Source organism: Arvicanthis niloticus, chromosome 11 (genome assembly GCF_011762505.2).
Source record: "Arvicanthis niloticus isolate mArvNil1 chromosome 11, mArvNil1.pat.X, whole genome shotgun sequence".
Classification (NCBI taxonomy): Eukaryota; Metazoa; Chordata; class Mammalia; order Rodentia; family Muridae; genus Arvicanthis; species Arvicanthis niloticus.
The window spans coordinates 45566688-45592009 of NC_047668.1; the positions used below are offsets into that span (position 1 = coordinate 45566688).

The window sequence follows — 25322 nt, forward strand, 5'->3', positions numbered from 1 at the left end:
AATACTCCAATATCAGCTTTTCTTATCTGTTTTTATGTGCTTCATAATTGGATTCTGCTGACGACTAAGCCAGAAGAGCCTGAGATCCAGCCTCCCCACTTTCTCCACGGCATCCTTGTCTTTCTTTGCCTTTAATGTACTTTCAGACCTCACTCTAAGAAATCACCAAAGCAACCTGCACTAGTGTGCAAAAGATGAGAATGAGCAGGACATGCCCTAGCTCCCTATGAAGGCCAGTGCCTGACCTGAATTCCTGATCCACCTGGAAGACAGTAAGAGCACTCCCGGCCTAGCCTGTGGCTAGCCATGCTGAAAGTGAAGGCCCCTGCAGACAGCCATTGTTTATTTCTCCACCCACTCTTTTGTTGGTGTGTCTTCTAAATCCTTTTTGTAAAAAAATGTTAAAGGCTCCTTACAATAACTACTGTCAGTGTGGTTTCCATAGTTACTTCTGATCATGAAAGGGGGAGTATGTTTAGTTGGGGGCTGAAGATACTGTAGGCATGGAAGTAGCAGTCTACTGGCTATTGTTAAGGCAGGCAGCTACCTGCAAGCTGTTTTGTGTGAAAAGACAGACATATCTAAGAATGAACTTCATTCCTGGTTTTTCATTTACTGTTACAGTGGGAAAGCCGGGGTAGATATTTGAGGTCTTCCAGTTCAACACTGTCATTTTGTAGAGCGTTCAGGAAAGTATTTTACAGATAAATGCAGCACCAACAGAGAATCTGGGACCTGTAACTGTTTCCTAGACTGACATTCTTTTTAATCCAATCATCTTTTTCTAATCTAGAATGTAAGGAACAAACTATTTTGTATACTTTACCCCCCTAACACCAACTATTCCTTTAAAAGCTATCTAGGCTTCCTCTATCCTAAGCCAAGCTAAGAAAAGATAAACAGCTATGCTTAAAACCAGAGCCCGCAAACCTTTAGTTCAATAAGATGATGAATAGCCCAGGCCAACAAGGTAACTAATTATTAACTATAACATTAAACAAGCAGATAACAAAGATTAATCTTCTGGGCTTTATGCAAAGTACATAGATAACTCATTAGTCTGCTAATTCCTATTTATTTATTTATTTATTTATTTTTTATTTGGCACCCTGAATAAATTACTCTGATTTAAAATAAGAAAGAAAAGAAGAGAAAGAAAAGTTGGTTAACTGATTGATCGATTAGTTGATCAACTGATCTTTCAAGCCTGTGTGGAGGGACTAGCAAATCTGGGATAAGCATCCATCCTGAAGGATGGCCAACTTTAATAGACCCAATGGGAAATCATTAATACAACAGGATTGTACATGATCTGCGCTGTCAGCTCCACTGCCATTGTAATGATGAGTTTATTACATGAGTCTGCTCTTTAATTATTTTTATCCCAATATAGGAAATCCTGCCAGTTATAGTGCTTTACATCTATAATCTCAGTGCTGGATAGGAGCAGAGCCTGCCTAAGAGTCCAAAGCCAGCCTGGTCTACACAAAAACTAAAAAGGAAAGGAGATGGTTGTTGGGGGAGGACTTGTCATTTTTCCCCAGAGGTATAATCACTGGTAAGTTGTCCATGTGCCAGTAAATTAGTTTGCACCCATGTTTAAGCAAGAAACTAATTAAGCTCAGTGAGTCACACACAAAAAAACAAAGAGAAGAAAGCAGTAAGGGGACTTGGTGGGAAGAGAGGGTTCCCTGACAGAAGAATCAGGATGAAAAGACAAAAATGCATTATCTGAAAACATTAGTTTGTTGGTTAATTAATGAAACAATCACAATTATAAAAATATCAATTTAAAATCAAAATAAAGGAAAAGCCTTCAAACCATCTTTTTATTTTTTTTCAATTTTAGCTTCTAAAAGAAATACCTTGGCTTTAAAAGACTTTTTTGTATGTTCCTCCACACATTAACTCACTTGGAAGGGCAGTCCTTCTAAAGTTAAACCTAACTTTATCTTTCTTCCCCCTTTATTCACTGGGAAACAAAAATCATGTTGTTTCTGAAGAGTATATACTTGGAGATTGCCAGAGCAGACTTGATTTAAATCTAAACTTGTAATGCAGGATTTTGCTGAAGAAAAGGCTAGATTACGTTGCTTTAGGATAATGTTTATGCTTTCAAGGCAAAATGAAAGTAAAATTCATCCCATGGTCTCAATGCACAGTCCCATAGATGGCCATTATTAGCAGCTGCAGCATAATCTTGGTGACTCCATATAATTGAGTCTCTTTGTGAGTGTCGTAAAGGCCCTTTTGAATTTCTAATCTATGTATAAGTGATGAAAATATCAGCCCGGTATTCAAATACCAACATTGCCTCCCTCCTCCTCCTCCTCTCTTTCGGCTATCATTATTTATACTTTGCCAAGTTTTGCAATTCATGACTCATAGATTTGGAGTTTTCCATATTAGTGTGAAGGCTCATTCAACCATAGAACCAAGAGTATAACTAGACTCTCAAAGTCTTTAATGCAACTCTTACATATATTGTCTCCATGCATTCAGGTCATGTAGTCAGGCCCTTTTGAGAGACCAGGTAGTCTTCACTGATTTTTGGTTTGTCTTCCATATATATATGAGAACAAAGCTTCACATGTTTGTCAAGAAGTGCTTTATTTTTGTCATCAGTTCAACAAGGAATCTATATTTTGAATGATTCCTCTCTGGTGGATGTTAACAGATATATGCATTGGCAACACCCAAGATGCTCATATGAGCAGTACATGCTTTTTTCTTTGTGGGTGCCGTATGCTCCTATCTTTTTCAGAGCTGTAAGCTTTTCTATCCTAGGATCTGAAATTATATATATATATATATATATATATATATATATATATATATCCAGTAAACAGAGATATACTAGTTTCCATGAATCCTCTTGGCCCTGAATAAATCTTTTCCCACAAAGAACCAACTTTATCAGCTCAGAAAAAAAATTTTCTTTTATTTTTATTTTGATGAGTTCATTTCTTGCATTACCTTTGTTTTCTCCTTCTAGAATTCTGTTTGGATGGATATCAAATCCCTAAAGCTATTCTTCATGTTTCTGAATTCACCTCTTTGCCATCTCTTCCATCTGAGTTTGTTCTTGGAATCTGTGTTTGCTTTTCTTCATGTGCCTCTTTCAATACCCACAGATGTTACGATTTCAGAGTCACACTTTTTTTTCATTATCCCACAAAATGTTAATTTGCTAACTAGCTACATTTTTTATTGTACTCTACCTGATGTAAGTTTTCAAATCCTAAGAAAATAAATGTTATTTATTTAATTTTTTTACATGTATCTTGGTTACCTTGAATTTACTCTCTGGTCCTTCATGCTATTGGATGACTTCAAATATCTCATAATCCTTAGTTTTCTATCACACTTATGAATAAAGAACAGTGCAGACTCACTAAATGTATTGCTATAGTTCCCCTGATAGTCATGCCTATAAGCCTTCTCCATTGAGCAATACTATGTTTAAATATCCATTATAAATTTGTAGGACAACCAGATATTTTGCTCCTGATAATTCAGAATTCTGTAGCAAGAAATCTTCTACAGGTATTCAGGCACAGTGCATCTCGTCTGCCCAGACACCTCCTCCTGCTTACACACCCTTACTGCTAGCCTTGTCTTTGCCCATCCCTGAGTGCCGAACTAAAGGAGGGGATGAAATGGGAGTCTGTTCTCCATTCAACAGTAGCCATTTCAACCTTGTTGGAACCAAGAAGCCAAAATGAATGGCACAGATACAGCCTCTCATCTCTTTTCCCAAACAGATCTGAGTTGACACTAGACTGCAAGTGTTTCCTGCTTGAAATACTTTGGGAATCTATCAAAAGATTCTGAAAAGCTAAAACAAGATGAACCAAAAGTAAATGTGAGTACCTCACCATCTCTGTAGCAAACATGGAACAGAAAAACACACTGTGGAATTGTAGACATAAAGAAAATGCTAAGCAAAATCTGACCCAAGGCCAAGAAAATCTTTCCACTATCTTATGCAACCTTCAGTTTTAGTGGAATAAGAACAGAAATCCCATATTGTCAGAAAGCACACATGCTGGACCTGTCAGTGATGTAGACATTGAAGGATGTTTAAGAAACCCATACCACGTTTCTCTGTGGCTCTGTGAAAGGGTTTTCTTTCAGGAACATGAGGAATCCACTCAACTCAGTGGCTGCATTGTACAGAACTCAACACTGGGGATGACGGCAGTATCTCAACTCAATTCTCTGTCCCACTGCTGATCCCAACTACAGTAGATAATTAAAGTCACTGACCAAGCTTGATATCTATATTCTTTCCTGCCTCTCATCTATGTATGTTGGTATGTAAGTGTGTATGAGTGTGTGTCCATGTGAGTGTGTGTGGATGTGTGCATGTACGTATGCTGTGAGAGCAGGGAGGGGAAGGGAGGGGAGATAGATACCACAGCAGCTATGTGGTGGTCATAGGACTGTCCTGGGTGTCAGTCCTTACCTCCCCTTTTGTTTTGAGACAGGATTTCTCATTCCCAACTGTGCATGCCAGCCTCACTCATCCACAAGCTCCTGTGCATCCCACTGTCTCCGACTCTGTCTCATTGCAGGAACACTGGGATGACTGGCTGCTTTGATTTGGAGTTTGAGAACATCAACCCTGGTCTTCATGTCTATTCAGCAAGCACTTTACAAGGAGACCTGTCTCCTCACACCCTTCCCTTTCCTCTTTTACCATCAGTACAAGGATAGATACAAATGGGGTGACTGAGAGAGGGATCAGGAGAAATGTTGGAATGACATCAAGAAAGGTTACATATCCCAGAGTTCCCAAAAGCTTCTGAGAAATAAGCCTTAGTGTAGGTTGCAGAAATTGGAATTTAATACCAGGATGTAATGTGTTATGAAATATGTCATTCTGCCTTTTAGAAAAGGCTATCAGCTTAAAAAAAAACAAAAACAAAAAAACCCCTGAAATCTGGCAGATTTGTCACCTTAAGGGAAAGAAAACAAGATGACAAAGAAACAAGCTGATGATGTGGGGAAGGCAGAGGAGAGGGTGCTGAGAGCCCTTGTGTAAAGAGTCACATTGCATACAGGGTAACAAACACTTGATTTGTTCTGGTGAGTTGTGAACAAGAGTGGCTGAGAGCATAAACTTGTCATAATGTTTCTGTTGCTGTGATAAAACACCATGGTCAAAAGCAACAGTGGGAGGGAAAGATTTATTTCAGCTTTCTCCTTTACTGTCCACCAGTGAGGGAATCAGGTTAAGAACTCAAGGCAGGAACCTGGAGAGGAAACTGAAGCAGAAGCCACAGAAGAGTGCTACATACTGCTATGTTCTTCTTGGCTTGATCAGTTCGCTTTCTTATATACTCAGAACACCTGATCAAGGGGTGGCACTGCCCATAGTGCACTAGGCCTTTCCACACCAATCGCTAATCAAGAAAATGTCTGATAGACTTGCCTTTGTGCCAATCTAATGAGGCATCTTCTCAATTAAGACTTTTTTTTCCCCAAATGACTGTATCTTGTGTGAAATTAATAAAGAACTAACCAACATACTCTGTTTCCAATATAGAAACCCTCTTTGCCAATTGCCAAAAGTGTGGTTTGGGTGGCTTTCTCTCTGTCAATATTCCAATTATCTCACAGAGTTAATGTAATGTCTTAAGTAATGTAGTCAGTGATATAAATGGTGTTCTGAACCCTGAAAGCACATACACAACAGTTATCCAGCATTGCTGTAATAATTATTTCTGATAAATATTCATAAGAAACCTAAATTTAAAATTCAGCATGAAACTTTTGGAGAGAAATGATCCACACATGCACCAAGATTACCACTGCATTTATGGAGACGCTCTCCCCCATCCATCCTCAGCTGGTTTCCTCTGCAACCTTTTGAAATGGGGGTTATTATGCCCAGGAGAAAACTGTGGTTTAAGGAAATTAAGCAGCTTCATACTACGTGCTCTACTAATAGCTTTCTGAAATTTGAAATCTGATCAGCCTCATTCCAAAACCTCCATTCAATAACAGGGTTAGTAAGGGGAGGAGGAATAGATGGCAAAATATTTCTCTGGGAGATTAATTGGTTTGCATGGTGAGGATGCATGCTTCCCTGGCTACTGCCTAACCGCATATTTGTTATGGTATGAGAAAGACTGTCACCTCCACCCTCCACCCTGCCCCTGTGAGCAAAGCTACAAAGCATCTGTTCTTGGGTCACCTTCTTTAACGTTTAACACAGTGTGGCCACTGTGGTAGAATGTATTGCGTGAAGAAAGAAGCTAGGGTTCTTAGTGTTTAAATGTCCTGAGCTATTAACTCTCAGACCTTTTTGTGCAGTTGGCACTGTTGGAGCCACTGGAGTGATTTAGAGATTAAGACACTGCAGTTCAATAGAAGCTTCTCACCCCATCAGAGCATTATAAGCAGAAATTCCACCTTAACCTGGAGTACATGTGGCCACTTGACCCCTCTAGGTCTTGCCTTTCACTGCTACTTGCAGTAAGTATACTAAGCATCCCAGCAGGCTCCTAAGTCCCTTAAAGCCACAACACTTATTAGGTAGGTTTGGTTTTATACCCTCATCTCACACTGTCCCATAATAAACAGAGAGTACCTTCGAGGAGTCCTTAAAGGTTGGAGTACTACACCCTTTGGATGCACTCAGAAGGCAGGGTTGTGCCTTGTCACCTGACTGCCATTATATCGGCTGTTGGACCATGGCATTAAACGTTCTCTCCAGTAACTTGCATTGATGGCTACTTTATGGCTGCTTCTTATCTGTCAGCTTTCTTTGGCTATTCCCATTGCTCTGTGTCTCATCTTTTCATAACTATTTTAGGAAGACATGAAAAGGCATTCTTTATAATATTTTAATAATTCACTCATAGCCTACTGTGTAAAATCTTTCTTCAGTATTCCAAGATCACAGCTAAGAAAGGCAGAGCCAACACTTGGGCACAAAGCCCTGTGCTTCCAGACTTCATGAACTTCACTCCCTAAATGCACTCCCTGGTCTACGTATTCTCATCCACAACGTTCCAAGTGTGATTAGCCCTGTAATCTTGGCTCAATGTCCACAGTGCAAGGTGAGCTTCTTCAATGAGCCTCATAGAAACAGCAAACTCTACCAACATTCTTGCAGGCATTTCATTGTAAGAAGATAAGTACAATTTCCTAAGAAATGGATCTTGTGAGATTTTTAAATTAATCCCAAGATGTACAGAATGCCAAGAATCAATTCTAGAAATTATGTCAACAACCTCACCAACCACTACATTCTAGAGATCAACATAAAATCCAAACGTACAGCCAGAAGGTTAACTTTAGTGTGGGGCAGAGGACTTGGAAGGCAACTGGTTCTATGTTTAAGAAAAAAGTCTGCAGAATCTTTGACTCAAATAAATCTAGCCCACCTTCAGTACACCCCCAGAGCATGGGGCGAGATCCTGTCCATTATGCCTGTGGTAACCAAGCAACAGCCCACAGTACCAGCAGCATATAGGGAAGTAAGTTTGCAATCTCTACTCTAGCTCCACTTTTTTTTTTTTTTTTTTTTTGGCATCCACATTCTCCTTTCACATCTCCAGGGAGGGACTCCAAGAACACCCGTAAGAGATGACTTGGGAGCCACAAGATGCCACTGTCTGGAAGCTCTCACTTGTGCTGAAGGAGATATGGTTATCTGATGGTCCAACTAGCAGTCTCTCTTTCTATTACACATATTTAAAGGAGCTTCACAATAAACTCATCAAGCCAATAACAAATCAAGTCTAAAGTAGCTCTCATGTCTGCCTGAGTGCTCTTCAAAAGCCCAGTGCCCCAACACTACCCTGAAAATACCTGCTGTCCTTACCTGGAAACCTACTCTGTTTTCAAAGGTTGTTTTTCAGCTCTTGACTGAATACAACACTCTATAAAAGTCTAATGCACTTCAGGAATGACCAACATTCTTACCTCTGCCACCCACAGCACTGCAGTGAATAGGTACTATACCTCAAACTCTTCAAAACTTGGCTGAAGTTTCTATTTATTTTACTATATCAAGCCTTAGCCTACGTGTAAGAATCTACTATGTGCCAGACATGTTCAGAATCAGTGGATAGTCATCTGTGAACAAAGGGACACAATATTTTTCTCTCCTGGAACTTTGATTTCTCAGAAGAATGTGGAGTTGAGGACAGGGAGACTGTTTTTTATTGCCTAGTGATATCTAAAATTTTCATGAAGAACAGAGACAGACAACAGTCAAATGAAAGTCAAAGGGATTCTCACAGCAGTGGTTAGATGATTACTCTTTGTGGATAACCCATCCATATGTAGAATTTGCACCAATGTCTTTGAAGCCTCTTCGAGAGGGATGAGCCTCCTCTCAAGCTGCTCATTTTAACAGAGCATATACCTGTGAATCTCTGTAGGCTTCTACTATCTGATTCTATTCCTCCCACATGTGCCCTCATGGAGAACCAGAATGACTTCTCAGAATACACACACACACACCCCTTATTGAAGTGCAAAACATCTCAAGAAGCTTTTACTATATCCTTCTGACCATCAGCTTTGGGCTTTCTTGCAGACATCCTCCCCACAAAGGCAGAAGGGAGAGCAGATATATGGTTTGCAGATGGACTTAGAAATGCTTCCTGAAGCACAAAAAACATAATGGCTTCTGTTTGACATCACTGTTTGACCACTACTGGACATCACCCACTTGCCCAGAAGATTAAGCTTAACTTGGATGCTTATTGTTATAGTGACAGATGATCTGATTGTGCTTGCTTTCTGCTGATTTTGCTTGGAAATTGGCCTCCTGTTCAAGCTAAATACCATTGTCTGACTCTGTATCTAGGATGTCTGTTCCCTACAGTGTTTTTGTGTCTCTCAGTCTCTGCATTATAGACTTACTTTTCAGTGTGCAAACATAAAATCCATAGCCACAGTGGGACAGACTCTGCTGGCTGGTAGATCAGCTTCAATGCTTCTTTTCTGCTCTTGGCAACTTTGCCATTTCTCCCAGGCTAACTGGGAGCTCATCCAGCAGCTTCTCAGATATTCCAAGCCATGAAACATTGAGCATCAAATTGGGACATGGAGGATCAAGAAATTCCGTTTTAAATCTCTTATTTTACAACATAAACTCTGAGATGAAAGCAGAGGTGATTTTGACAAAAGCTTCTCTGATGTGATATTATAGCTAAAGCCACCATGTTTTGGCTGCCTCATTTGGTACCATGTTTACCAGTGTCAAGAGCTGCTGTGATGTTGATGGGACTCCAAGTCCCATCTGTGCAGTGCTGAAGGTCAACACACAGAGAAGCCAAGGACCAGAGAAAGGAATAGAGAACACAGCATGGCAAGACCTGGCTCAGGCATAGAGTAGGGGCTTAACTTGTGACAGCTGAGCCTGAATCTAAGGGGAGAAATGTTTTTTATGTATGCTGATGACGTGATTAGAGATTTGATCCTGTGGTTTGCAACTCCAAGCAAACCTCATATTGAATGGAAAGACCTGGTTTGGGGCCAGGGAGTGGGGTGGCTAGAGGAGAAGGGATCAGGATGAACTTTTACATCCTGTGATCAGGATGTAAAGTTCATAAGTAAATTAATTAATGGGGAAAAATGTAAAACCAGGGACCTCCCAACAGTTACCTTCCCTGATTGCTCCTCCAGCAAAGGAGCAGGAAGGTGACTGAGTCTCCTTATGGTTTTATTATGGTTAATGAGCAACATGTTCCCTCTTTACTCATTCTCAGCATGAGTCCATTAGCATATTCACCCTCCAAACTTTGCAATGCATGCATAAGTTATCAAGTGAACTGCTCTAAAGCAAGGCTCCCAGTCATGTTCCTAATCAGAGACTCTCAGAGACTCACTGAAAGCTTCAGGATGAAGGGCCACCAGATAGGCTGGCAGCAAGCCTGACTACACCTGTATCAGAAAGATACTTATTTCCTCACTTCCATGCATAAGCAGAGCTAAAAGGGCCACTAACAATATAATTTCTTAGCATTTCTATATTAATGCTAGACTTACACCCAGACTCTGGAAACATTAGAAAATAATGATTGCATGTATTGTGAAACTAGCTATGGACCTTAATTTTTAAAAGCTACATGATTTCACTGCAGTGTCAAGCCACAGGATTCACTGAATCATGGTATTTACTATTTGAAAGAAAATATTCAGGTTCATCTAGATTTATTAATGCATCATTCCACCTAGTAATTACCACAGCTCCTTGAACACAGTCAATGTTCAAAACATCTTTACCTAATTACTGATTAATAATCTCTACTCCAATTTACCATCTGTAGAAACTGAAGTAAAAGTAGTGACCAGCCCATTATACCACTAGTTAACTTGATGTCACCACTATTATAGGTTCAGAGGCCCTCCAGAGTGTCTGAAGATGATCTGTGACACTAAAATTGCACACACCCCTCGGTAAAGATTTAGAATGCGTGAAGTTGTATATAGAACAGCCTGTGAATGTATGTAAAATATATGAAGTTGTAATGTAGAACAGATACAACATGCAAGAAAAAGCTCTCATTCTTCATAGGCTAAAAAGCTTGTACTACATTGATGACCCAAAAAGCCCATGCTATGTGACAAATAAAGAGCCCTGTTCTTTGATGCACAAGGAAAACTGGAATCTCTGAGATGACCAGGGTTTTCTTTCTTGCCTCAAGTGAGCATCACTTGGGGTGCTAGGATTCTGGAGAGATAATGGCTACCAAGCCAACCCGCAAGAATGCCTTTTAGGTGATTTTTCCAAAAAAACCCAAAGAATAAAAACCCATTCCATTACAGGATTATAGGTAGGAGCTTATAAGAAATAAAGAAAGCAAAGCTCCTACACATTAGGAGAAGACCTCCCCAAAAATGATGTACTGTCAAGCTATTAATTTAGGAACTTTTATAGGACTTATGGTAGTGTGTTGGTGCTTCCATTTTGGTCTAGGCAGAGGTACTTAAAAGGAGCATAGATAGATAGATAGATAGATAGATAGATAGATAGATAGATAGATAGTAAATGCCAGGAATCAGAGCTTCCAACTGACCTTTTAGCTAAGACAGATGTAAGATACAAGGATATATCCAGCTTTGGGCCAAGAACCAGAATTAGAAACATTCATGTTCAGGGTCTCTGCCCTAAAACTGCCTGACCAGTTTCTATCTCCTGTCTTCTCAGCTAGGAGTTAACTATTAGCAGTGGTCAGAGCCTGAATTCTGGCAGTCTTAACATCACAGGACAGGCTACCCATCCTCAGCAGGCCAGTGATGCAAGCAAGTAAGTGAAAAGCAGAGGAAGATTTACTCAGTAAGAAAACATTGGAAAAAGGAACAAAGTCGATCTTTAGGGCCCTAACTGAAATCTAGCTTAAATAAAAGTCAACAGGAAGAACAACAACTGGTCCTGTGGTGCTGACTATCATTATTGCCTCAGCTCCAGTGTCTCCTACCAGTTTATACGAAAAGTTGTCAGAACTGTGTGAAATCTCCTTCTGGGAGACAAACACCCCCTCTAACTGGCAGGTGTGTAGATGGCTCAGTGTTAAGAACATTTGCTGTACAAATAAGAGGACTTTTAGTTCAAATCCCCAGAACCCATGTAAAAGTGTGGCATGGCTGTTCACCTGCTTTGACACCATAACACTCCAAGGTGAGCAGATATTCACAGGGGAAAGACCTGCTAGGTCTTGTTGGCCAGTAGCCTAGTCTCAAGGCTAGAACATAAGAGTTATAGATCAGAACACTCCGTATTAACTACTGTCCTAATAAGTACACTTGCAGAATACAATGCCTAATGGGTGCCATTAATTTTATTAAACACAAATAATTTTACATGTTTGTCTCCACCATACTTGAAAAGGAAGCCATTCATCCTTCCCCTGTACGAGTCTCCTGCATGGAGGAAAAGCATCATTTATTTTTGATTGGGGTTCTCTATATGAAAGAGGACTCACTCTCAAAATTATTTATTTCCACTGCAAAGTCATTGTCTTGATTTCATACAATTTCATGCTTAAAGTCATATCACTTTACATCTGTTCGTGACTGCGAGTGTTTTTCCTCAATTTAACTACACCAGAGAAGAAAGAATGGGAAGCAGACAGAAAAATTCAGAAGAAATATAGGTAGAATATGTTTCCAACTTGTCATTACAGTAAGGCAGAGATATCCAAGGGAGAGAAGTTACTCAGAGATAACATGAACCATAACACATCCTCTAGTCTGCTCCAGCTTTGAAAACCAGGGCCACACAGATGGGAAGATGCCTACGTGAATAACAACACTTGCTAGGAAAGCATAAATTAAGATTTTAGCTCAAATCACCTAGAACCCATGTAAAAACTTAGCATACATGTGTCTATACTCAAGCACCCCAATACTACCAGGAACAGATGTCTGCTAGGGGTGAGAATTACTAGGGCTTATTGGCTTTCAGTAGGAAACCCTGTCTCAAGATAATAATGCAGGAGTGACAGATCAGGGCACTCAATGTTTTCCTCTGTTTTCTATTTTCACACAGGGGTATCGTTATGTGCACTCACACAGGACCACATCCACAGAGCATATACAAAATCAAGAGGAACAACAAAAGCTGCCCTGAAGAGGTCAAAACCATGTTTTAACCTTCCTACATACTCACTGTTCCAACTCCCATGGACTTCCTGGATAAATCGTATTTGTCAAACATTCCTTGGTGATTATTTCCTATAAAGCATGCCTAGGAAGCCAGCTTGAACTTGGCATCAGTTTGAGGACCTAAGTGTGATTAGCTCAGCAGTTCTTGACAGCCAAGTTCAAAGACCTGTGATCTTTTAGTTATCCAGCTCAGCAACCAGTGGATTTAAATTTTCCCCAAAGGTTAATGGTTCATTGTTTCAAATATCAACTGTGATATCTGCATTAGACAGGAAGAAATCTCCCTTTTATCAAAGCCTACCTCTATGCCAGATAGTATAGTCACTGCTTGATATTATCACATATCATCCTCAAAGCCAGGCAGTGAGGTAATTATAATTCTATGCAATCAAAAAAGTTAAGCTACTAAATAATGGACCTTAATGTAGGAGGCAAGTCGCAGGTGAGTTTTACTTCTCTTAGGACTGCTTTTGAGCCCAGACAGCTTGACAACAGAGTCCTTGATCTTTCTTCTGGCTTTTCTCACTCCCAAAATATTCTAGATATCTATGAAATCCAGCCGAGAAAAAAAATGCTTCCATATATTGGTGAGGGGAGATGAAACATCCAGGACACCTTTTAACTATCTAATCTCCTTTCACTCAAACTTGTGCTTCCTTCCCCTCCCCAACTCATTCAACTCATAAAAGTCATCCTCCAACATTCTGGGAACTTATGCCTAGACCTTACACACACACACACACACACACACACACACACACAGTATTAATGAAGCCATCATTCTGTTTTATGAGAGGCTCCACAAGTGTAACTGCCAGCCACTGATGCTGATGATATAGACCTGCGATGTCAGGAGAAAGACTCTACAAACTCCTAGAACATCTCTGTCTTCATTTCTTAAGATAGCAGATATGGAGAGTACTGCTTTTCCTATCCCTCTGAATCTTCGGAAATTAAATGATGCAAAAATATGTTTAAGCACTTGATTCCAGACCCTGTGATAGGCAAGAAGAATCTAAGAATAATTTAAGGTCTGACAAGAAAACGATTGGGACTCAGAAAAGCAGAGGCTGATGGGAATAAGAGCTGAGATCAAAGCTACATAAAGTATTTCAGGTAGATAGAGAAGAAGACAGTTCAGTTGGTCAGCTAGGTTCGTGATGCTTTTCACACTGCACTGCCATTAATGATGCTAGTAATGTATGCTTTCAAACAAAGATATAGCCCAGGCTGCTGTGTTTTAGATAGTCTTCCCAGAGCCAAACATTTCCATGGTTAGAAAAAAGTAGCACCCAATAGAGAGCCTGACATGAGCTTCACCAATTCCAGCAACATCTACAAAGTTGCAGCTATATGCCAGGCTCAGGATACTGAATGCCCAGCCTGAATCTCCACCCCAGAAGATCAGAAGGCAAATAAACAGGTGATCAATGAGTGAGGTAGACATACTGACAAGGAGTAACTCACCTGGCTGGGGGAATCAGACACAGCTACCCATATACAGTGATCATGCTATGTTACAGGGTGAAGCAATGATTCACCAGAAAACTGGGGGACATGGAGAGGAGGAGGAATAGAAAGGTTGTTCCAGGTAGAATACACTACACATACTAATGACAGAAGTGAAATAAAACACTCCACTTTGTTTCAGTTCCTGCTGAAAAGACCCGGAGCGTTCAATAAAGCTGGAGCACTAGGTGAACCGCATCTGATCTACTCCATTGAAATGGCTGCAGTGAGAACTAACTGCAAGAAGCAGACACATTGGCGAGTAGGTCATCTGGGCCAGAGTGGGATGAATATGACCAAGAGAGGAAGGTGAAAGGCAGCAGCAAAGCAGTAAGAGTAGAGATGGAAAGTGGGTACCAAACCAGAACAGGTGCTTGAAGATGGGGTTATCAGAAGGACACACAAAGATAGGGCATGGAGCCACTGCTTTAGTGAACTTTTAAGTAAAGCCCATAAAAATTAAGAGAGCATTAAGCCAAGTACCTCAGCAGGAGCCTGCACACTGACACAACTCACCCTTGTTTTTCCAGGTTCAAGTAAAGGTCTCTGCTAAGCAAGGAATTATCAACCTAGTGACCCCTGGAGTGGCACATGAAGTCTCCTGCACCTGGCTCCCTCCAGCTTTCTCGGAGATTCTGGCTATCTAATCATCCCACTCAGATGTGCAAAAGATGCTCTGACTGATGCTCTGACAAGTCTCTCCATCTTCTGGACTAGGCAGACTTTAGGCCAACATAAAATAAATCCCTCAAGGGGATGAAGGTGATAAAAGAAAGGGAAGACTAACAAAAGAATGAACCCCAGCAACAACCATGCTGCCAGAGAAAGAGGAGACAGTAGATAGAGGTGAAGAAACCATAGGGATGAAGTCAGGAAAGGACAGATGTACTAGGAAGACATAGGCATTTCCATGTTTTACAGAACTTGATATTATACAGTGGACTGGACAGTTAAGGACATTTACCTGAAGGACAAGAGTCCAAGGTTATGGTCATGAATGTTTACTTCCATAAAATACAGAACTTCCACAAATAAAACAGGACCAACACTCACTGTCCTGCTTCAATTCCATGATGAATGTGCATGTGCATATTGCATGCCAACACTGTGTTGATCAATATAAAGGCTGAAATTATCTCATGAATCTGTAATCACTGTGAAAATAGCTACTGAGAAGGCACATGTTGAATATCAAGAGAGGAAACACTATGAGCCAAATACTTTACTACCCAAGCCCTGCTAGAGAGAGAGAGAGACAGAGACAGAGACAGAGACAGACAGAGACAGAGACAGAGACAGAGGCAGACATAGAAACAGAGACAGAGTTTTACACACATGCATGCATGCACATGTATACCATATGTGCCCATGTGTTGTGGGATGGGACAGAAAATACAGGATGTATACTCAAAGGCAAACAGGCAGAACAAGTGCCCACCATTCATAGCACAGGGGAAGCACACCTGCCTACTCTGGGCACCATGGTAATCATCTAATAAGATGCTGGCCACTCCTCTGGAAACACTCTCTTGGCCTTCAGTAAGGAATAAAATATTGAAGAGTTTCATACACTGAATTGTATTGCCTTAATTTCATATGCTGAATCCCTTATTCTCATTTCAGAATGTGATTTTATTTGCAGATATGGTCTATATAAAGGTAACCATATTACAGTGAAGTTTTTAGAATGATCTATAAGCCTATGGCTAATGTCCTTATCAAGGGGAGAAATTTGGACACAGCTGCTCACAGAGGAAAGATGACAGTAATAAAAGTCAATGAGAGATCCAGAGCAGATTCCTCTTCACAGTCCTTAAGATATACCATTCCCAAGCCCTTCATCTCAGATTTTCAGCATCCAGAACTTGGGAACTCTATGCTGCTTTTGTCTGATGTCTTAGAATGCTTTGCTAATGAAGCCAGATAAACCTAACATAATAAGGAACACAGCCTTAGATAAAATCTCTGGAGACTTCTGAGAGGTGAGCACTACTTTCAACTACATAATAGTGATCAGATAAGAGCTGGTCAGAGAGCCTCATACTAGCTTCTTTGGCCATTGGGCAAAGGGACTATTTGGGTCTTGTTTCTCTGGATAACACATAAGATATTATTGGTCTTACCTAAGATATAGCTGTACACTGAGAGCAAATAAAATTTCAAAACACAGTAATCTTATTTCCTTCTTGACTATTCAATGTAGATATTAGCTTTTTGAAAGGAGATTCTAAGGAAAGAAATGTATTTAGCTTTGCTAAGCCCAGGAATAGCCCAAGCCAAATCTATTTAACTTGGCAGCAAACCTGAGCGACAAAGCTCACTTTGGTCTCTGGCACTAGGTATGTCCTGGGCCACTTTGGTTCAAGCATTATATAATCTGATGATTATATTCTGAAGCTATTCTCAGGGAAAGTTCCAAGCCTTCTCTACTCTACCTTACATATCCTCTATCCGTGCTCCATGACTCTTACTAAAACCTCTTCCATTGCCACACTGGTGCCCTCCTTGATCCTCTACTATGCTACTATGCCAAGTCTTCTTGGCCCTTTGGCTCCATCCCTTCCTTTCTTCATATACCATTGGATCCCACCCTCTTTACCTCTTTACTGGTAATTGAGAGTGAATTGAGTTCCAAAACACCTGTTATTTCATTGCTTCAACACTGAGCAACTTGAGTCTCAGCAGTATCAGAACTCAGCCAAGTTCTCTTGTCTGCGAGGTGTTAGGTTTGGGATGGAACCCAATGTCAAGCTGGTTCTGGAGTCTGCTACTGGCCACCCCTGAAGCTATCTAATCTCCACATCTGTGCCTCATCTCTACCCACTATCAATCTCTTTCATATAGTGAGCTTGCCTTTCTTTTAACTTTACATGTGTTTTAACCTACCTATCCAGTCAGGCTGTAGAATCAGCATCCATGCTTTCTACTTTCCATGACTGCCTCAAAATCATGTTTAGTTTAATTTGATGTTTTATCTGTGGAGCTAGAGGCTAGAAAAATAGTAAGGAAAGATTAGGCCACAGGAGAAGAGCAAAATTGTAGCCAAATGTCTTAGTTTCTTTTTCTATTGTGGTGATTAAGCAGCATGACCAAGGTAATTTACAGAAGGAAGGTTTATTTTGGGCGTATAAGTGCAGGGAGTTAGAGTCCGTGATGGTAGAGTTGAGGTATAAGGCAGCAGGCAAAATTAGAAGCAACAGTAAAAGGTCACATCTTGAACCACAAACAGGAAGTGGAAGGAGCTAACTCAAAATAGTCTTTTGAACCCTCAAAGCCCAACCACGGTGACACACTTCCTCCAGCAAAGCTACGCCTCCCAGTTTTCCCCAAACAGTCACCAATAGCACACCAAGTAGTCATATGCCTAAGACTTACAGGGGAGAGTCTTACTAAACTACCACAGACAGGTATCCTCCGAAAACTCTTCACTCAGCGTCTTTGCTTTCTCTTAAATAAGATTGGCTCTTGCATTTCTTGTGATACTTGAAGACTAAGTCAGCAAAGGCTATGTCACAAAATACAAAGGGGCACATTTCTGCCAATGTGCTAGAGAAGGAGTTGAGGCATGGCCATATGGCAACAATAAGCTATTCTTCTGTCACTACATTCTGAACTTCATTTACATAAATGAAATATGAGCAGTGAGAACCTGAGGGAGGGCAGAATCTTTAAAGAGCAATGGGACACTGGTATCTTATATGCCCTCTATTTTAGTTATTCATACAAGGCTTGTTTATAAAAACAGATCCTGTAGAGCAGTTCTTCTCACTTTTCTTAATGCTGTGACCCTTTAATTCCATTCTTTATGTTGTGGTGACTCACACCATAAAATTGTTTTCATTGATACTTCATAGCTGTAATTTTGCTGTGGTTATGAATCATAGCATGAATATCTGATATGCAGGATACCTGACATGCAAGTCCCCCCCAAGGGTTATAATCAACATATTAAAAATCACTGCTGTAGAGCTTTGCATTTGATAAAGTAGACAATGGTAAAGAGATCAATGGTACATATAGAATAACTAGGAACACTAAAGGACAGCCTCATCCTTCAAGATAGGTTCTCATATAAAGAAAAACTTGAAGCAATGGGACACTGCTAGATGTATAAATACTGAGGTTCTATAAAAACAAACCAGAGGACCTATATCACTAGGAATCAAAAGTTAAATAACATAAATCTCGAAGAAACAAGATGGGTGTGAAGGACAGCAGATGGGCTAGATTAGTATGGATGAGGGTTAGGTAGTCTAAATCCAGGATTTAATAATGATGGAGGAAGGATTTGGGAACAACTGTGGATATTCCTACCTGCTCTAATTGGACTTCCCCAGGGCAGTACGAATGAGGTTTGTAATGTACCAGGTAAGTTAAGATGTGTTACACAGCATCTTAACACAGAAGGGAATCATTTTATTGGTGGAGGCATCAAACCCAACACATGTCCATCTCCAGAGCACTCCTCTCTAGAGCTCATCTCTCCTTTACCTGCCTGTTGACTGTTTCACAGTGTTGATCTGTTATCAACCAGACCAATATTTCCGAACTGTGACTGCATTCAGGGCTCTCCCTTCCTACCTTCTCCATCTCCAGATCCATTTAAAGCCTCACAAGAATACAAGGGAGACCCTATGAGACCTGTTCTTTAGACTCCATGTCTAAACATTGTTCATCACTTCCTTCTGCAATCCCTAACCCACAGTCAAGCTGAATTATTTAAAATTCCCTCAAGACATTTGATATTCTGGGACTCTGGGAGTCTGCATGCTTGTTCCTTTCCCTTCAGTGTCCTTTCCCTTCTGATGAATTCCAACTCAAGCCCAAATATTCAGTTCAAACACAATCAATACAAAGTTCAAATAGAATCTTTCCACAAAGCATTCTCTAAGTCCCCCTGGGCAGTTAATATTTCCATTATCTTTGATTTTTACCAAAACGCTTATTTGTCCACACTGGAATTCATACAATTTCCCCTACAGGAAAAAATGTTCTTTCCTTGGTGGCCCTGAAAACTCTGCTTGATTGGTAGCTCCAAGGTCAGTGTGTTTGAAATTTAGTTTTTTTTTTTTTTTTTCTTTTCTTAAATCTTACAAGGCTCAGTAGGGCTAAATTGTACTTTTTAAAGAAATGGATATAATTTATAGGTCATCATCTGCCATGTGGAACATTTCTATTAATGTAAGTGATTCAAGGGGAGATTTCTTTTGTTAACTCAAGACCCTTCACATTTGAATGAGAAGCCCCTTCTGTACTCCCCCACTGCTCTCATCACAGATGTGACACAGTTGCCACAGAACAGGTCTCATTGCCATCTCCTTCACAGATACCCACAGAAAACTGTCAGAACTGTGAGGCCATGTGCTCATCTCCATATTTCCTAGCACCATGCCCATTTTATGAGCCATGTTGATACTCAATTCAGAAATGTTCACCGGGCACGAAACAGCTATGATTAGAGAGCACTTTCTGTACACTAGGCGTGGTGCTAACCACACCACATGCAATTCGTGGACTTATTTAAGTCTCACAACAACCCAAGGAGATAGGCCTTATGAGTATTCAAGCTCAGGAGATATAAAAGTTTGAGGTCTAGAGTATGAATAGAAGTCTGATTTAAAGCAAGAGATTGTAAAAAGAAAACCCATATACCAACAATTGTGCAATCCTGCCTTCTGTGTTGAATAAATAAGCCATACATGAGTCCCAGTCTAATGGATGGATCTTTAACCTTTGGCTCATTCGGAGAAATAAATAAATAATCCAGGCAAGCCTAAGTGCTGAGTTGTTTATTCAGTGAACATTCATCAAACAATCACGTTGTGGCCAAATATCAGCCCCAGGCTGTATGGAAGCTACGATACGTGAGTTCCACAAGTCTTTCCAATCCATCTCTAAACCAATATTCTGCAGTACAAATTGCTGTGTTTGAGATAGCAGCATGTTGACAGCTAGAGGATGATATTCCAGAAACAGCAGATCTTCTTTCCAGAAGCAAATGGAGAAGAACCGGTGTCAAATTGCAGAAACTGATCAATGTACAGTGCCTGCCTGGTGTGCACAAGGTTTGATTTCCAAAAGGAAAAAATTGTAAATCTTAAAGACTCACACCCCATATAAGGCAGCCATCACCCATCAACACTGAGGCAACAAGATAGAATGAAGATTTCCCAACAGCTGGTCCAGAATTCCTTTGAGAGTAACAGTTCTTTGGAGGAGTTGAATCCCTGGTAATATAATTGTCATCTAATACTGAGTTTCCATGAAAGATTATTGAAAAGATCAAAACTTTGTGCCAGTCTTGAAGAAATGGGAGTGTCGAGGAAAGTAGGAAGGGAAGAAAACTTAGTTATAATTTCATCCTTATAATATGGGCTCTACTATGATTCCTACTCTAAATTTAAAGAACCCAAGATATAGAAAGGCTAAGCAGACAAGACAAAATTCTATGTGCATAGACAGCTATCTTTGTTGCTTCCTGAATCTCAAAATTATAGATGAGAATAATACCTACGCTGGGCTTCCTCCAGAGGCTGACCTGAGTTGAATAGGAGGCATATGCACATGTGGATTTATCTAGGATAAGATGACAACCTGCATTGTAAAGCAAGAAGAGCCTCCACCAAAAGAAGTCACGACAAAGAATTTTACACCAGCTACAACATTCCAAGTCCCTGAAAGGAGAAAGGCTGCTGATTACTCCAAGGATCTGAGCAGAGTCACTCATCCTCAAGCCCCTTGAAAAACTTTCATCAGCTATAAGAATCCTGAAAGTTAGAATTGCATGAGTGTAGATCCCCTCCCACCACCACCACCACCACCACATTCTCCCTGTATGTTCTCAGGAGCAGAGATTAGCATAAGGTCAAGGCCAACAAGGAGGAACAGGTTTTTTCTTCCTCTTTTATAATTCCCTCTTCATACTTTACCAAAAAAGTTGATAAATCATTTCTCATTTTTCTCAAACTTAAACTTGTGCATTGCTAAGGTTTCAGAAACATTTAATCACAAAATGAACTTATCAAAATTGTGTGGAAAAGTTGTCATTATCATGAAAAATTGGGTAGTAAGTCATTGGCCATCAATGCCCCACCTTGGCAACAAACCTATCCCTTTTTTTTCCCACGAATATTACAATAGGCTTGAATCAGAGACCACTGGCAGTTTGGGAACAGAAGTTGATAGTCTTTGTCATTTGCTATTGTAACAGAAAACTTTGCCTAATAATTGTGTGATCTAAGAAACAAAAAGACCTGGTGGAAGTGGAGGTCCTTGGTCTCAAAGGCAGGATGGGGGAATTCGAGGGCAGGGAGATAATGGGTGGATTGGTGAAGGCACACCCTCATAGAAGCAGCAGGAGGGGGGACAAGATAGGGAGTTCATGGGGGGGAAATGGGGGAAGGGGATAACATCTGAAATTTAAGTAAGTAGAATATCCAATTTTTTAAAAAGAGAAACAAAAAGACATGAGAAGTAAAGGAGAAATGTTCAGGAGAGGAATAGGGCCAGCACAAGAGGGCACAAGAGGAAGGAAGGACAATTACTAGGGGAATTTAACCAAAGTACATTATATACCTGCTTGAAATGCATAATATAATCATTTTGTATATACTAGTAAATACGCCCATCTACTTTGCTGTCACTACAGCACTCTTGAATAGTTGAAACAGGAAATATTTGGCATACAAAGTTTATTTTTTATGCTCGTCTAATGAAAACAATATGTGTAATCCTAATAATAGTATATATACACAGTATATATCATAGTAATATACACAGATGTTTCTAATGTGGATACTTACCAAAAGTGCATAATGAGTTAAATATCCTCAAAGTCAAACAACCTACCAAACAATCACTGTACACTGAAAAACAAACAATGACTGTACACTGTACACAGTACACTGAAAAGCATCAGTTGTTCCTCTCAGGGCCACAAGGCTGACTCCATGCACACAGTTTCTTGCTGCTATCTACATCCTGGAAGAGTGTTTTTATTACAGATTGTGGGCAAGGGACGATTTGAAATTCAAAACTTCAAGTATAGCTTCTATTGAACACTTTACCATGTTTGTATCATAGTTAGGTGGGCGAAATTGCAGGTCAGTGCACCGCCACTCGGAGTCATCCTGTCCTTCTTCATGCCACTCAGTTTCAAATCCCTTTCTTTAAAACAGAGAAGACAGAACTGAAACAACGGTTTATGCTGGACATAAGCTTTCTTTCTGGGAATCTCAAAGTCAGCTTGGTACAAGCAGAGGATGCTGATATGACCGGTCTCCAATTAAAGTCTTAGATGCCGAATGTCTAAGGGGCTCTCTTGGTAGACAGCTTCTCTTGTGGCGTCTCAAACACTTTTATGATGGAATTAAACGCATCCTGTATGATTCCACGGAGACAGGATTCTTATAAATTTGTGTCTACTCAGGTCTCCCTCCACAGGCTCTTTACCTTGCTCCCGGTACTTCTGGCATTTTCAAGCTAGTAAATCCTGCTTGGATGGCAATGTGCTGATCCTGAGAGTCCTTCTACCTGATTCTTACCAGCCAGACAGAAATGCCTCATAATTCATGGAATACTGGGTAGAGTCCTTGGAGGGTCATGGCTCAGGAGTGGAGAATAATTGGCCCTAGACTAAAAACTGCTCTGTCCTAGCAAACAAATCTTAAAAGCAGGACAGACACAAAAGAAATCAAGCTGTTTCTAAGCAACTCAACTGATTCCAACAGAAAAAAAAAAAAAGGTCAATAATATTTATAGGTACAAAGATTCAACAGTCACTAAGAAAAAATTCACAACATCTGGCATTGAATCAAAGGTTACGAGGCATTCAAAGAATTTTCACCCATATGATAAACCAATAATGATCAAACTACCCAGAACTGAGAGATGTTAGAATAGTATTGTTGGTAGTCGGAAGAAAGAGGAGGCAACAAATCACTTAGAAATCGTGCCTAAGCAGGACTCAAAACCTAAATTTCAGGAAGGCAGGCAAGTGATGTGGCTTCGTGGGCCTCTTCTATATGAAACAAAGTGTGTAAAGGTTGCCATAAAGGACAAACAAATGAAGTACTTTATCCATTACAGTACTGGAATAAAATTTGGGATGAGTGGGTGCCAGAAAGCAGAGTGCTAAAATACATGGACACCAATCTGCAGAAACAGAGAGAGCTTCAAAAGGCCAATCAGGAATTATACGCAGAGGGCAAGATAAGAGGGGCTGCTCCAGGAAAGAAGACATCTGGTCGACAACAGAAAAATGTTAAAGTGAAAATAAACCAAAAAAAAAAAAAAAAAAAAAAAAAAAAAGCAGAAAACACCGGATACGGAGATGGTGGCAGTACCAGAGAGCCGGGGTAGATCCTACCATTGAAAATGAAGAAACATTCATGAACAGAGTTGAAGTTAAAGTGAAGATTCCTGAAGATCTGAAACCATGGCCTGTGGTCATGTGAGTGGGTCTTGATCACCAGACAAAAGCAGCTTTTTTATCTTCCTGCCAAAAAGAATGTAGATTTCAGTTTGGAGGATTATGCAAATTAAAAGCAGTCTCCAGGAAATATAGATAAGGAGTATGCTGTTAATGAGGTTGTAGCAAGGATAAGTAATGTTGGGCCCTCAGCTACTCTACAAATTTGAGAGACCACAGTATGCTGAAATTCTTGTGGATCACACAGATGCACCCATGTCCCAGGTGTATGGAGCGCCACATTTACTGAGATTATTCGTGCAAATTGGGGCAATGTTGGCTTATACACCTCTAGATGGGGAAAGCCTTGCTTTATTACCAAACTATCGACATGATTTCTTCAAGTACCTGGCGAAGAATTCTGTAACTTTGTTCAGTGCCAGTGATTATGAAGTGGTTCCTCCTGGGTACCATCAGAAAGGGGTGTGCTCTTTCTCATTTGTGCTTAGATCTCTGTAAACAGTTCGGTTCTTAGTCTTTCTTTCATACAAATGATGTACTTTGATGACCATTAGTGTATAACAGAGTTGGTGGTTTTTTTATGTTTGATTTTAAACACAGAAAATAAAAGGGGTAACTACTCTTTTTTTTTTTTTTTTCTCATTTCAAAGTTCTTACCAGTGTATCAGAGATGAACAACAAAGAGACATACTGTAGCGTGTTTTATTGCCTCGTTGACAAAGCTGCTTTTGAATGCTGGTGGTTCTGTTCCTTTGACACTATGCACTTTTATAATATGTGTTAATGCTCTATGACAAAAATGCTCTGATTACTGGTGCCAAAGGTTAACTTCAGTATACATAACTGAACACTCATCCATTTGTGCTCTTTTTTAATGGTTCTTAAAGAGCCCATCCTTTGCAAGGCATCCATGTTTTTCCTTAGGTATTTTATCTTTGCTCAATTGTTAAAGAATGGTGGCTTGTTTTCATGGTTTTTGTATTTGTGTCTAATGCATCAACGCATCATGTAGCTACAGTTTTATGGAAAAGTCAATCTTGTAAGAGTTGTTTTTCAGATCTTCAGTATTTTTTTCTTTAAAAAAAAGGATAGTATTGTTATTGTCATTAGTATTATTTTATTATTATAACTATAGCTCAGCTATCTGAAGAACTAGACATAAGGACAATGTGAATAAGTTTAAAATAAAATTATTAGAAATAAAAATCTTAACATCTGAGCTAAAATAAGGTACACTGTATGAAACTAAAACCAAGTGAATGTTACAGAAAAAGTATCAACAGTATAACCATAGTAATAACAGTAGGACAAACATATGCATGCATGCATATGCATGCACATGGTTGAGTTCATCAAGAGTGCACAACAATATTAAATGTATGTACACTTAATAACAGAAGCAAAACATGTGAAGGGCAACTCCTTGATTTATAAGGACAGCAGACAAGCAGGTTTCACAATGGGATGCTTCTCTATTAATAATAAACAATAAACAAGTAAGCAGAAAAGGATCTAGAATATGAGAAGGAAACATAAGAATTGAAAGTAACTAAATAACTTGTTTTACATTATAGACTGTGCTATCCAACAATACCACAGTACACATATTTGCCAAGTGAACTTAGGTTGAACAAAAAACCCATACTATAAGTCCTGCAACTTTTCCAATAATGTTAAAGGAATTTTAGTCTCTACAAGCTGATGTTTTGACTGTTTGGTCTTCCTGCTACAGAAGATTCTGGAACCTTTA

The 25322-nt window shown here is 39.9% G+C and overlaps 1 pseudogene; it reads left to right on the forward strand.

Moving 5' to 3' along the window:
* Positions 1 to 13045: 13045 nt before the first annotated feature.
* Positions 13046 to 24070, forward strand: LOC117716836 (mortality factor 4-like protein 1; annotated as a pseudogene).
* Positions 24071 to 25322: the final 1252 nt, after the last annotated feature.